At 42.2% G+C, this 13,760-nt stretch overlaps 1 long non-coding RNA gene across 1 annotated transcript; it reads right to left on the minus strand.

Annotated features, from left to right (window-relative positions):
- Nucleotides 1-1,607: 1,607 nt before the first annotated feature.
- LOC147621345 (uncharacterized) lies at nucleotides 1,608-3,334 on the minus strand. Its single transcript, XR_015269884.1, has 2 exons — nucleotides 2,855-3,334; nucleotides 1,608-2,783 (listed from the first exon to the last, which is right to left on the minus strand). It is a non-coding gene; the product is annotated as an uncharacterized LOC147621345 (long non-coding RNA).
- Between the last annotated feature and the right edge of the window lie 10,426 nt (nucleotides 3,335-13,760).

The following is a 13,760-nucleotide window of genomic DNA, read 5'->3' on the forward strand; positions in this document are numbered from 1 at the left end:
GATACAATCCTTGTAATGGAGTACTCATGCTCCTAATACGTGAATCTTAAAGGATTGACCATACTTTTCCTTGAATCCAAGTCATATCAATGTCCAAAAACTAGACCGTATCCTCAAAGTCTACACATGACTAAGAGGGAGAAACTCTTGAGGCATGGTTCCTCCCTCAATGGGAAGTGTCCTATCCTACTTATGTTATAGGTTGTAAGCACCCTGGACTTGTGGAGTCTTGAACCTCAAAATCTTGGCTTAAACATGTTGCAAACATACTACACGCCCTCGGAAAAGATAGATGTGCCCAGGGTCGTGCAATCTTTAGGAAGGGGTGAGTTTAGAGGATCAAGCCTATTTCTAGTGCCCTCAACCTCGCTCCCTTGATCATGTGGTGTCCTACCCCTTTATTATTTCTAGCAAAATGAAAAAGTGATTTAACATCACGAGTATAGATACCCACGTGTTGTGTATATCTATACTCGATATATCTCTCCTTGGAGATGTACTACCACTTCATTATATCTTTCAAAATGAAAAAGTGATACCAAGTTTTTAAGGTACACAATCTTCTAAGATGTTGGATATCTACATGCAACATATCTCTTATTCAAGGATGGAGTGGTAGTACCCATACATCAAATAGATTCAATGTAGTACCCTCCTTCATTCCCTAATGAATTTGCCTAATGTGGAGACCTAGATTCAATGTACTACCCTCCTTCATTCCCTAATGAATTTGCCTAATGTGGAGACCTAGGGTTGGTAGCTTCAAGTCCATCTACCACAACCCACAACACCTAGTGCTCACACCATGGGAGACCCTCTACAAAGACGGCCCTTGTAAGGTCTTCATTGCAAAAGTGCACACCATATTGTTGAGTATCTACTCAATGTCACTCTAACTCCCTCTATTGTCACCCTGATATGGGCTCAATAACCTGAAACACTATATTCGTGAGTTTGGGAATTTCCCAACTCCCATTTTTTGAATACTAAAAAGGTGAGACCTGGATAACATGCCTATAAGTTTCTCAAAACCATATCATGTGACCTATTATTGGAAAGCGCTTGGAAAATGGAATCTAGTGAGCTATAGAGCGCTCAATTTGGAGTAAAGGTATTCAAATTATGATTAATCCAAAGATTTGACCACGTATCCCAAACTACTGGGAAATTCTCATATTCCCCAATATGGTGTTCTGAAGCCAAAGGTTGTTTTCGTCCTCCTTTAGATCCCCTCCTCTATACCTCTTTCCTCTTCTTAAAGGCCCATTTTCTTTACATATATAGAATACATATATATTTCCTTTAAGAACCCATATTTTGCGATCATCCAGCCCTAGACCCTCGTATTGATGACTTTTTAGGCGACCACCATGTGTCTTAGGGGTGCACATCTTAGCCAAAATTACCAAGGTCATTCCGTCAAAAACAAAAAAATTCGCTAGAGTTAAAAAAATTCCTTGTGGGACCGCAATTGCCTCCCCCTTGTCTGTATTGTGGGAAAGACCATATGAAGAAAAGTTGTCCTCTCCGAGGCACAAAGAAGGCTTCTTTAGAAAACACCACAATGTACACCTTGTAAGATACACTATTAAATGTGTTGAGCAGCATCCGGGATGATAAGATTGCATGATGATACACCATAGTGGACATCTTTCAAGATACACCATATTGGACACCTTGCAAGATACATCTTTAAATGTGTTGAGCATCAATTGACAAGAAAATAACCATTCCTTTGAATACATTGATGCCCCTGCAAGCCAAAAAAAAAGGAATAGTTTGTTAACAAGGCTTTCAATACATTAATAGACCCTTTACTTGTTGGAGCGCAACATCAAGCTGCAATCTCAAAGATGGAGAGCAGTGTTGCTGCAGTGGAAGGAAGGCGCGCATGTTGCCTCTACTTGTTGAAGTGATTGCCTCTATGGGCAATGTTGCTGCAGTGGAAGGCCAGCCCGCATGGAGAGGCACAAGGGGTGTATTCTCCCCATCTTCTGCGTGGTCCAAGCTTGGCCTAATGGTGACTGCATGAAGGGTAGCTAAAACTGATTGAGAAGCTCCAATTGGAGTGAGTGCAGCAGTCTGTTGGCCAATTAGAGGCCTTGGTGTAGCAAGTCCAATAGACAACCAAAGTAGTGTTGGTGCTGAGCCCCATGAGAGGGCTTGTTTGTTGTAGAAGTAGGTGTGTCCACAAAGGTTAGAACTTTAGTGGTGGGAAGGGGTTGTTTTGCCCCAGCCAGATGAGCCCAAGAGGAGGGCTGATGAACAAAGGGATGTGCCTCTAATAAAGATTCTGCATGCATAGGAAGGGGTTCGACTAACCCTTCAGAAGCCCAAGTAGAGGGCTGTTTTGCATGATGTGCTACTGGAGTTGCAGCGTGAGACATAGGCCCTCCATCGTGGAAGAGGGCTAGATCATCTGAGGCGAGTAGGGCCATACCTGCAGAAACATATGAGTGTGGCCCGCAGCCGTGGGAGGGGGCAGATACTACAGAGACGGTGCAGAAAACATGACCCCCTCGTCTGAGGAGAGGTGCGTTGTAGAGACGGATGAAATAGGGTTGAGCAAGGGCCCCCCAGCCCCCCGTCGGTGTGGGAGAGGGTCACATTAGCAGTGCATTCATTGGAAAGCCCTCCATCGATGTTAGAGGGGGCATGTGCTGAATTATCGTGAAAGAGCCTCCCTTCGACGTTGAACGAGACCTCAGTAGTTGAGTCAGACAAGGAGACCCCCTTGATGTTTGGACAGAGGGAAGGACAGAGGCCGCTTGGGTTGGATTTACCTGCAGAGAAAAGAAGCTTGCTAAGGCACTTACAAAAAATTGAGAAGCAAGGCGTGGGGTAGAGAACTCACCATCAGGTAGACCTGCAGGTGTGTAGAGAGAGCCATCAATGTTGGCAAAACGGTGGTCGGTGAGAACCCACAAGGACCCAGGAGAAGGCTCTGAACCATGTTAGGAATAGAGGAGGGATGAGCACTGGTTAAGGTGCAGAGAGATCAAACAAAGTCTTGGGCCAAGAAAGACATTTAACACAAGATTTGTATTGATGATAATAATCGTTTATACAAGAGTGAGGAAAGAGGTTGTTACAAGGTGGGTGTCCCCTGTAAGGGGCAAGTATCCGGTGCATGTATGAATGCATGGTATGTTGTCCATACCTTAATTGTCACAACCATGGAAGAACTGCTTGCAAGGTTGTATAGAAAAGCTGCCTCGAAAGCAGAGTTTGCATAAGAGATCAGAATTTAGAAGGTTGCTAATAGTAATATCTAATAAACATGTTATTGTTGTTGTCATAGAAATACAAGATGACGAAACGAGGCACGATGTGTAATTAGGAGTGTTTTTGAACTCATAAATTTGTGAATGTAACGCATCCATGGATTCTTGCAGGTACAAGTTCAAAGAATGATTGGAAGGCCCATTTTCCTACACTGCTTGACAAATGTGTGGTGGGAGGTGGGGTGGGGAATATTGTAATTTCTTTTGTTTGGATATATATATATATATATATATATGATGTTTAAAGCCTATGTGTGGACAAGGTGTAGTGAATCTAGGCCATCTGAATAATAAACCTTGGGAATTTGAGCATCATGCACAAGTAAAGGGATTGCTTTGGCAATTAGTTTGTTTGGGATCGAGTTCAGGACAACATGGCCATGTTGTAAGCAGAATTCTGAAGATGTGTGCAAGCAAAGAGGTGGCTATTTGGCTAGGGGTCTCTTGGAAGGCGTCGACAGCACATTGTTTCAATAACTTATGAATACTCTTTTAAGCGGTCAAATGTGTGTCGAAGATGATGGGCATGTAGTTTAGATAGTCAGTTCGATGCCTACGCATTACACAACGAATTGACACGTATCTACCTTTTAAAAAAAGAATCAAATGTGTATATAGGGTAGAGGGGCCAGTGTTGTGGCACGAACATTTTGGAGAAAAAAGAACTTCCGCCTTAGGGAGAAAATGAACATTTTTATTTTTTATTTTTTTACATTTCCTTCTTCGCTTGAAGCAAGCGATTATTTATCACTTTCCAGAAATTGGAAATTCCATGTGGAATTTAAAACGTAAAAGGAGCCAATTCTGAGGTAAACAAGGGCGAATAATGAGGCAAGCCTAAACCCTCCAAAATGTAGAATTTTGACGAATCACTGAGAGCCACGAAAGCAAAAAGTGCAAAAACAAAATCCTTCACGAATCATCATGAATTGTCATTTTCCGCCTTACTACTAGGGTGGAAAGGGCCCTAAAATTGGGGGGCGCGTTTCTACCGGCCCCCGTACCCTATAATATAAGAGCCAAGGCAAGAAGCGCTTAATATATGGGGGATCCTTTCAAAAGCTGCAATGGGAGAGGATAGTGGGTAACTCGTAGGGTGGTGTGGTTGCAATTGCACGTGAAGGAGACACTTGACAGCATGGAAGAGCTGCCATGGAGAGTACTACGTAAAAGTTGTGGCCAACTCACGTATCCGCCAACCTTTCTATCGAGCTCTATCCATCCTTCCGTCTTCCGTCGAGCTCCGTCGCCCTAAACAAAACGAACACCACAAATCCGTGTCCCAAGGAGCCGTGACCTTCGCAATCCAAGAACAGCACTCTAACCATTGTCCAATACGTGATCGCGTTTTGGGCATAAGGGCCAAATGACTTTCGGTCGTGATGGCAAATTACGTTAACTCCACCTAAAGCTCTTGATATATATATATATATATATATATCCCGCACCGAGGGATCATGGCTTCGTAGAGAGGGACGTCATCTGAGGGCACACAAAGTGAAGGATAACAGTAGGATTAAAGCATGTTCTAGAGCAAAGTGAGGCTGAAAGCTCGAGAGTGTAGACATGAAAACGGGCTCTAGCTGGTATAGTGGAAGAGAGAGTAAACTTGGTAGGGTGTATGTCCTCTCTAACAGTGGAAAGCTAGCTAACTGAGAGAGTAACTTTCTGATATAACTGGTTGGGTGTTTGTCCTCTCTAACACTATAACTGAGAGAAAGATGTATGTATAGATTACCATGATCTGTGTTTTTTCCTCCCTTAGAGAATGGTGTTCCTTTTAGTGTGAAATTAAGAGGAAAGATTTCTCAGAAGGGGCTTGAGCTGGGCATCGAATATTGGATACTCAAGGCTGTGCTTTCATTCGAGGATTGCTTCGTATGTAAGATAGGTTCAATATAGTGGTTTGAGGGTGCTTTTGTATATAAGATGGGCTCATAGTGGGATAGGGGATTTTACCCCACCCCCTGACCACACGATATGCATTATGCATAACCCTCTCACATGTACAAGGATTTTACCTTATCTGGAGCCACCCTCGGTAAGGAACCACCCTGATTTGTGCTCCAATTTACTACATATAAGAATAGGTACCAAATGTGTGCACTACACGTTGATCTGAAGGCAATTCATGCGTTCCCTTTATTTGAAGGAGATGTAGCAGCAATAAAAGATTTTGTAATAACGGAACCTTCTATGCTACCATCTCGTAGTTGAAAAAATGCATAATATCAAATACCATTGGTCAGACATACATGCCAAATGAACTCTGGAGAATTTTAGCTTCATTACAAATTTTTATTTTTATTTTTTTCACCAACAAGCGCAAGATTTAATTAAGAGAGACAAAGTTTACATAGTTTGGCTGGGAGACAGCACCACACATATAACAATTACAAACCTCAAATTTTTTTATCGCATAGCTTCAATTCTGGATTGTAGAATCAGGGATTTTATATTCACGTGATCACAAAATTTTTTTTGTTAATAACATGTGTGAACATGTTATTAACATGTTCACATGTTAACATGTTCACAAAAAAGCCGGTGGCAAGCGACCTGGTAACCGGGAAAAATCCCGCCGGGCTTTTGCTATACCCGCCGGGCCCGCCGGGCTTTTGCTTTACCCGGCGGGACCCGGAGGGGTCGTCACATATCCCGGCGGGGTACATTTTTCTATATATATGGGCCCGGGGGGCCCTTTGGGATTTCATTGCTGACAGCATACACAGGTAATAAAAACTTGTGTGTGTGTGTGTGTGTTTGTGTGTGTGTGTATGTGGGTGTGTTCGTGCGGGCAGCCGCCCACTGTCGCAATGCGCGGTAGGATGTGGGTGGTCCGCCACACGAGGGATGTGTGTGGGTGAGTTCGTGCGGGCAGCTGCCCATTGTCGCAATGCGCGGCAGGATTTGGGTGGCCCGCCACACGACTGGTGTGTGTGTGTAAGGCCATTCTTCGGAATGGTGCTTACCCTGGGGCACTTAGTCGGTAACGCGGCTAGTCTGTGTCCTATGGTAAGTATGGCACGCCGTAGCGGTACTAGTCGGTGACGCGGCAAGCATAGTATCGTTATGGCGATGTCACCTTCCCTTCCCTTCCCTTTGTCAAATGCGGACATATGGTCGGTAACGCGGCCAGTGTATGTTCGTATCTTATTGGTATTCCCATAGAATCGGGCGGCATTTTGTCGTTAACACGGCAAGTTGGTGTCGTCCGCTAGTGCATAAAATGTTTTTTGCATATTGCGGCATTTGATCGTTAACGCGGTCGAAAAAGTGTCGTAAATTTGCTTGCGTATTTCGGCATATGATCGTTAACGCGGTCGAATAAATGTCGTAAATTTGTTTGATTTGACTTGTATTGTTTTTATTGTGTTTGATCCATGCGATACTTGGTTGCTAACGCGGCATTAGTATTTCAAGGATCAAAGTTTACATCATATTGTCTAAACGTTTTATTTTATAATATCGTGATTCGTAACTCGAAAAATATGAATCTCTCTCTTCTTACCCCCCTCTCTCTCTCATGATACAATTCACAACTCTTTCTCTATCTCTCTCATGATTCACTTCACAACACGATAGATGTGTAGATAATGATTTTTTTTTATTTCTCTTAAAATATACATAATTTTTAATAATTTCTTTTTTCTCCCTCTATTTACTTAAAAATTAAAACAATACATTATTTTTCTCTTTAGGAACTCACAAAAATATTAAAAATGTCATTTAATGTTTCTTCTCTCTATCTGTCACAACTCTCTCTTCCTCTCCTCTCTCTCTCTCTCTCTCATGATACACTTCACAATTCTCTCTCTCTCTCTCTCGCAATGATACACTTCACAACTCTTTCTCTCTCTCTCTCATGATACACTTCACATCTCTCTCTATCACGATAGGTATATAGATGAAGAGTGCTTTAGGATTACAAAACATTATTTTTCTCTCTTTAGGAACTCACAAAACTATAAAAAATGTCATTTAATTTTTCCTCTCTCTATCTGTCACACCTCTCTCTCTTCCTCCCCCCCTCTCTCTCTCTCTCATTCGATAATGTATACACTTCGTAAGTAATAATGCGCTTGTTGCGGTTGTCTCACGTTCGATAATGTATTGCATGATGTTGAGTTCAGTAATGTTGTTTGATATATTCTGTTTTTGATTGATCATTGATAAGTAATGATACACTTATTGCTGTTTTCTCACGTTTGATGATGTATTGGATGATGTTGAGTTCATTAAAATTATTTGATATTCTATTTTTGTATGAACATTGACGATATTGATATACTTGTTGATGTTCTCTCACGTTTGCTTGATGTTTATTTCAGTAATGTTTGATATTCTGTTTTTTTGTGTTTAGTGACATTTGCTAGATTTACGAAGACGATCAACATGCTTTCTCCCGAAGAGCGCAAAATTGTTCTGCGAGCAATTCGCGTTGAAGCGGTCATCACGGTATCACAATGTACTGATGATGTCGTCAAAAAGATCAACGAGTCTGAGATACTCATGCGAGATCTCATAGACCAAATATGGAAAAATGCACAGCGTCGGCTTCGAAGAGGAGGCAACGCTGAGCTGCTAGATAGACAGAAGATAGCAGATTTCAACCATCAGCACATAACACGAACCATTTTGGGGAGCATGCGAGTAGCGTGCAGTGATCTTAGAGATGCTGCCCCGCCTGAAGCCAACATGCAACGTCTACAGTTATGGGACGTTGTATGGAGCGAGCAAAGGGCCAAGAGCAAGCGCATGAAGGCGTTGGATGCAGAGTCCCTCCCCAAAAGAGTGCGAATTACCCAGGACGTCGCTGCAACGTCCAGTCAGGCAGATGCAAGTGGTACAGGTGTCATTAATCGTACCATCTATAATTCTATGTGCACACATCTTATTGGCATCCCGCACGAAGCTCTTCACGAAGGACGAACAATTGGCTCCGGTGTGTTTGGAACAGTAAAAGAGTATGCAATTAAAGGTATATCATTTTTACCGGAGCACATCACTTTTTGCGGAAAGCATTACAAAGGAGAAGGCAGTGCGAAGTTCGAGAGCTTCCAAGCAGAGCAGGGTATGCAAGTGCTACATCCATCGATTGTCCAATGCATTGCCTTTACAAAAGAGGCTCCTTGGATCACAATTTTCCCGTACTATAATGGCGGCGCTCTTGGTGATACTCTTCTGAAGGTTCCCTTCAGATTCAGTGAGTTCACCAGAGCCATTTTTCGTTTGGATCGAGGATGGAGACAACCCCCGCCTGATAATATCCCTTTAGGTCATCTAGAACTTTCAAAAATAAAAGAGGTAGTAATAAATATGCCACATATTATGCATGCCCTGGTGGAAGGTGTAGCGGCAGCACATATGGCAGATATTGTACATACCGACCTACATCCTTTTAATGTAGTGTTGGATTATACAAAAGAGCTAAAGCCACGCATAGGTATTATCGATTGGGGGTTGCTGCTGAGAGCGCCCAAAAAACGGGTGTCTCTCAATTTTGTTTTTGAAGCAGACAAGAACCCGGAGAAGGTGGCACAGGCAGTCTCCTACGCAGACAGAGAGCGAAATAAACGGCCGTGGATAGCCCCAGAGCTTTATGATCCATTTTTGGTAGATGCATACACTCCTGCATCTGACGTTTTTGCCTTGGGATATTTATTACAAACTTTATATGACTTCTGGAAGAAAGTGCAAGAGTTGTGGATGGATAATAGTTCCCATGACAAAGTTACCATGGATACTATTACTCATAGAGTCAAAAATTGGATGTTCCTGCCTAATCGCGATGAGCGAAAATCAATTTTGCAAGTAGTTGAATTTTTTAGATCACTAGATACTGACCCTACGAGGGCGCAACGTCCTCTTGTAGAGCTATCGGTGGCATTCACCCCAACTTTGTAATAATACGATACCAAGGGATTAAGTTTCAGGAATGGCATTTTGTTTCTCTCTTCAAAATTTGATGTGTCCAATGTTTCAAAATTTTGTTTCTCTCTTCATTGAGTCTTTGCAACATCTCTCTCCTCCTGTGGTGTTTAAGTTTATGTTTTCTCTTCAAAATTCGATGTGCGAGCATTGTTTGAAGTGTTTTTGGAGTCAAGTGGATATTTCTCATCGAGTCTTTGCAATACATATCTCCTCTCGTGGTGTTTGACTTCAAGATTTTGAGAGTAATGGTCAATTTATCTTACGTTGATCTTTACAGTTCATTAAAATCCTAAAGTCATTTACGTTCATGCAGATATGGAGCAGGCGCAAGCGGACGAGCATCAGGAGTTAGCCAAGAAGGCATACGAGCGAATGAAGGCCCTATCACATGGCCTGACAGCCTGCAAAGCGACAAGAACAGCATGCAGGTTATCGAAATGGACAAATCCAACTTATGCCCAGTGGAAAGACATAAACAAACGCGTAAACACAGAGATGATAAAGGAAATATGGCCATGTCCAGATGGCGAAATTAAGAAGGGAAGATGGAAGATTTCTCGGTGCACCCACAACGATATCAAAACTAATGCCGAGCGCATTTTCTTGGAGGTGTATGGACGTCCTCTCCATAACGCCGACGCTCCACTGTATTTTGCTAAAATGTTATATGCTCAATTTATCTTACAAACTCCAGTGGACTTCGCCTCCAGAGAGGCCACTGTCAACACCCACGACATTCGTGAAGAGACAGTGACATTTACACGAGAAGAACTTGCACTCATGGTGGAGGGCGCTGGACTGGAGTTAAACCAGGTTAAAGAAAGCTTAGGGGCCCAGTTAGCAGAGAAGGAGAAAGAAGCTGACCGATTAACTCAAGCGTCAACTCCTCTCCCGGCCAATAGAGGGATTCAAGAGCAGCTAACAAAGATCAGCCAAGATGTACAGAGCATCTCTTCACGTATTGCTCCTGTGCGCCAAGGAAACCACATCTCTCATTTTTTGATACATCCTGATCTTGTGGGAGTTTCTGCTGAGGCTACAAGTTCCTCCACCCCCCAATGTCCTATATGTTACAAAGTATTCGATGGGTGGAGCGGCCAGTATATACTACCATGTAGACACTACTACCACTTAATATGTTTAGTGAGACAAATGCAAAATACTTCTACATGTGCATTGTGCAATGTCCCAATAAATCAAGGTATTTATACAGTGTTCGGCATGGCTAGAGAATATAAACCACCAGGACCTTTAGATGCAACTCCGAGTGCAATTCGTAATTTATTTCAAGATGAGAGTTAAGAAAAACAAATCCTACTTTTGTATTGATAATTTCTTCAAATATGATCATTTGTACAAGTACTTTTTATTAAATTAATGAAGTGACTTCTTCCTCTATGTCAATATCTTGCTCCAAAATTCTTTCACTGTTTACTCTCTCGTCTGCTAAATTAAGCTCATCTAAGTCAATGTCTAAATTGTCTTCTATCTCAAGGGTGGTGCATAACGTACGTCCAACATCAAAGTTTTCGTCTACTACATCATCACAATTGTACATCCATCTGGGCATATCTTCTTCATACTCTTCGCTTTCAATGTCTCGCAAGATCTTTTCATTGCAGTACATGTAAACAAGTTTATCTGCTCGATCTGCAAGAAGTCGATTGCGAATAGTACTATGAATATATTTATACATGCTCCAGTTCCTTTCTGAGCCTGAGTTTGAAGAGCACTGACTTAGAACCTTCATCGCAAGGTTGCGCAATAAAGCATAATGCTCACCACCATTCATCATCCACCACTTCCATGCAGGTTGCTCTTTAGCCATTTGTTGAACAAGGGAGTTGGAAAATAAACCTTCTTTCAACCGAAATGAGGTCATCTCCTTTATGCACTATACACGATCATCATCATTATTATAGAAAGTGTTTCCCACTTTATAAAAATCTTGCACCACCTCAACGTTGGACATCAAATCCATATTCCAATATTCAGGATCTAACATGTAAGCAGCACTGTGCAGTGGCGAGTGTGCTCCAATCCATCTAGCATGAAAGTACTTCAACAGAACTTTTCTTTGTCTACTGGAGAATGGTACACGCCATTGCTTTTCCACCACTGAATGCTCTAATTTCTCAGGACACTCCAAACTCCGCTGGACAGTCCACCATTGCATCCATGCTTTTCCGAGATTAGGCGCTCTTTGATCAAGACTTCGTACAGCATACATAACAGGCATCATTACATGGTATGCATCCATCACACTGTTCCACCAACTTCTTCTCGTAAGCGCTCCCTTCAAGACTTTGATTTTCTCTTTCACTTTTTCAAGTTGAGTGTTCTCCCAGTCATGAAATGCCATGCATGTAAATGTTTCACAAACTGCATCTTTATTTCTAAGAAGAGACTCAAAAGTGTAAAAGTGAGTGCAAAACCTAGTCTCCGTTGGAAGCTTTAACATAACTGACATGCGAGGTCGAAACATATCTAAAACTCTCTGTCTCTTGAGCATGAATTTCACAAGCTGGCGAGCAGTGTCGACGATCGAGGCAAACCATTTGGTATCATCAGATTTATACCAATCTTTTAATACAAGATTCAAACTATGAGTATTACATCCTACCGGAAAAATATGTGGATATTGTCGCTGTAGGATTCTAGATGCATTTTTATAATTTTTTGCATTGTCCATGACGACTTGGACTACATTCTTGGCACCCACTTCCTCTATCACAGAGCTAATGACTTGAGCAATGTAAGCCCCAGTTTTGATTGAACCAGCTGAATCCACGGCATGGATGAAAGTCTCACCTCTAGGTGAAATAACCATTACATTAATTAATGGTTTTCTTTGCACATTAGACCATCCATCACTTACTATACTACATCCAGAAAGCTCTATATTGCTAAGAATTATTCTTTGTACACGTTCTTTTACTGACGCATAACATTTCTCTAATAGATCATTTCGCATAGCATGGTACGTAGGCGGTGAAAACCCAGGTCCAACTCACCAATTTTCTTCCATGCTCTCTTCCAATGGTCACTGTCCACCATCATCATAGCACTCCCAGAAAAGTAAATCGCTTCAGCGAGGACGAGTTGTGCATCATCGAGTCGACCTTGACGTAGGCTTCCTTGCAATGAAGTTTGACGCATGGGTATATTTCCTACGTCAAAGTTTCGCTTGCACGAAGATGCACTGGGTAGATTACTTTCTGGTTGCACATTGCCGTTCGGGGTACAAGTAGGCGATGTAGCGGGAGTTTGATGATTAGAACAACAATGTTCTTGCTGCCTTGATACATTAACGGTAGGAGTGTCATGTTTTCTTGAATCTTTCTTTTGAATTTCTTCTCTTATGCGTTTGGCCACTATAGGTGCAGAGGGGTGGGTACATGACTTTTTCTTCGGTCTGCCTAAAAAGTGTTCTCTTAGTCGAGGAGCCCCACCTGATTTTACTGCATGGCATAGCTTACACTCCCAATCTATGAATCGATCACCAACGTTAATTGCATATTGCCACTCTATCCCAAGTGCCTTTTTTTTCCTGCTATTTGAAATTTGGACTCTATTGGAGGTATCACTGGTGGATCCAACATTGTCCTCCATCTCAACAGATAACCTATTCAACCAAGCGTATAACAATGAATACACAAATGAAAAAACAACAAATCACTCACGTATAACAAAACATACATTAGCAAACAAATTACTTCGAAACTATCTTGACAAATACAAAAGATCATCACATAACACAAAACTACTTCAAACTATCTTGCAAGGTCTTACTACAAAACTACTTCGAAACTATCATGCACATTGCACTCCCAATGAAGGATGCCTTTTGTACCCAATTAAGGATACTTTACACAATCAAAGATCTATACTTGCCCAATACTCTAGTATAGGACAATAGACCTTCTTTAACATCCACACAAAAAATCAAAGATCTATGCTTGCCCAATACTCTAGTATAGGACAATAGACCCTTGTCTACTCTAAACTATATCAAGTATCAAGAACCAATACAAGCCCCTAAGCAGGACTCTTGGCTCCATCAAACCATTCATAAAGCAGAATGAGGTAGATTACGTACGTGGCTCAAATGCAAAGCTGAATGACTCCAAATTTGTCCCTAAATCTCCGCAAGTATTAGCTACGAACCACACCCTGCCCCCAGTGGACGAGTGGCTCAATAGCCTTAGGAGTGCCTACAAGGAAAGACGACAGCCCCTAAAATAAGGACGTTCTTCCCAAGAGGACACTTCTAGCAACTGGAGAGCTCTACAAGTACTTTGAGGAGAGATATCACGCCCCCAAAACAAGGACTATCTTCCCAAAAGTTGTACGATGGGTGTCGGGCAGTGTTTATATACAGAATAGTACCCCGCCGGCTTTTCTTCCTTTTCTCGGCGGGCCCGCCGGTTTTTTATTTTTCCCGGCAGGCCCGCCGGGCTTTTATCTTTCCCGGCGGGCCCGCCGGGAAAACAGATATCCCGGCGGGCCCGCCGAGAAAGATAAAAGCCCGGAGGTGTTACT

Source organism: Cibotium barometz, chromosome 30 (assembly GCF_041138505.1).
Source record: "Cibotium barometz isolate CiBa-2024 chromosome 30, ASM4113850v1, whole genome shotgun sequence".
Classification (NCBI taxonomy): Eukaryota; Viridiplantae; Streptophyta; class Polypodiopsida; order Cyatheales; family Cibotiaceae; genus Cibotium; species Cibotium barometz.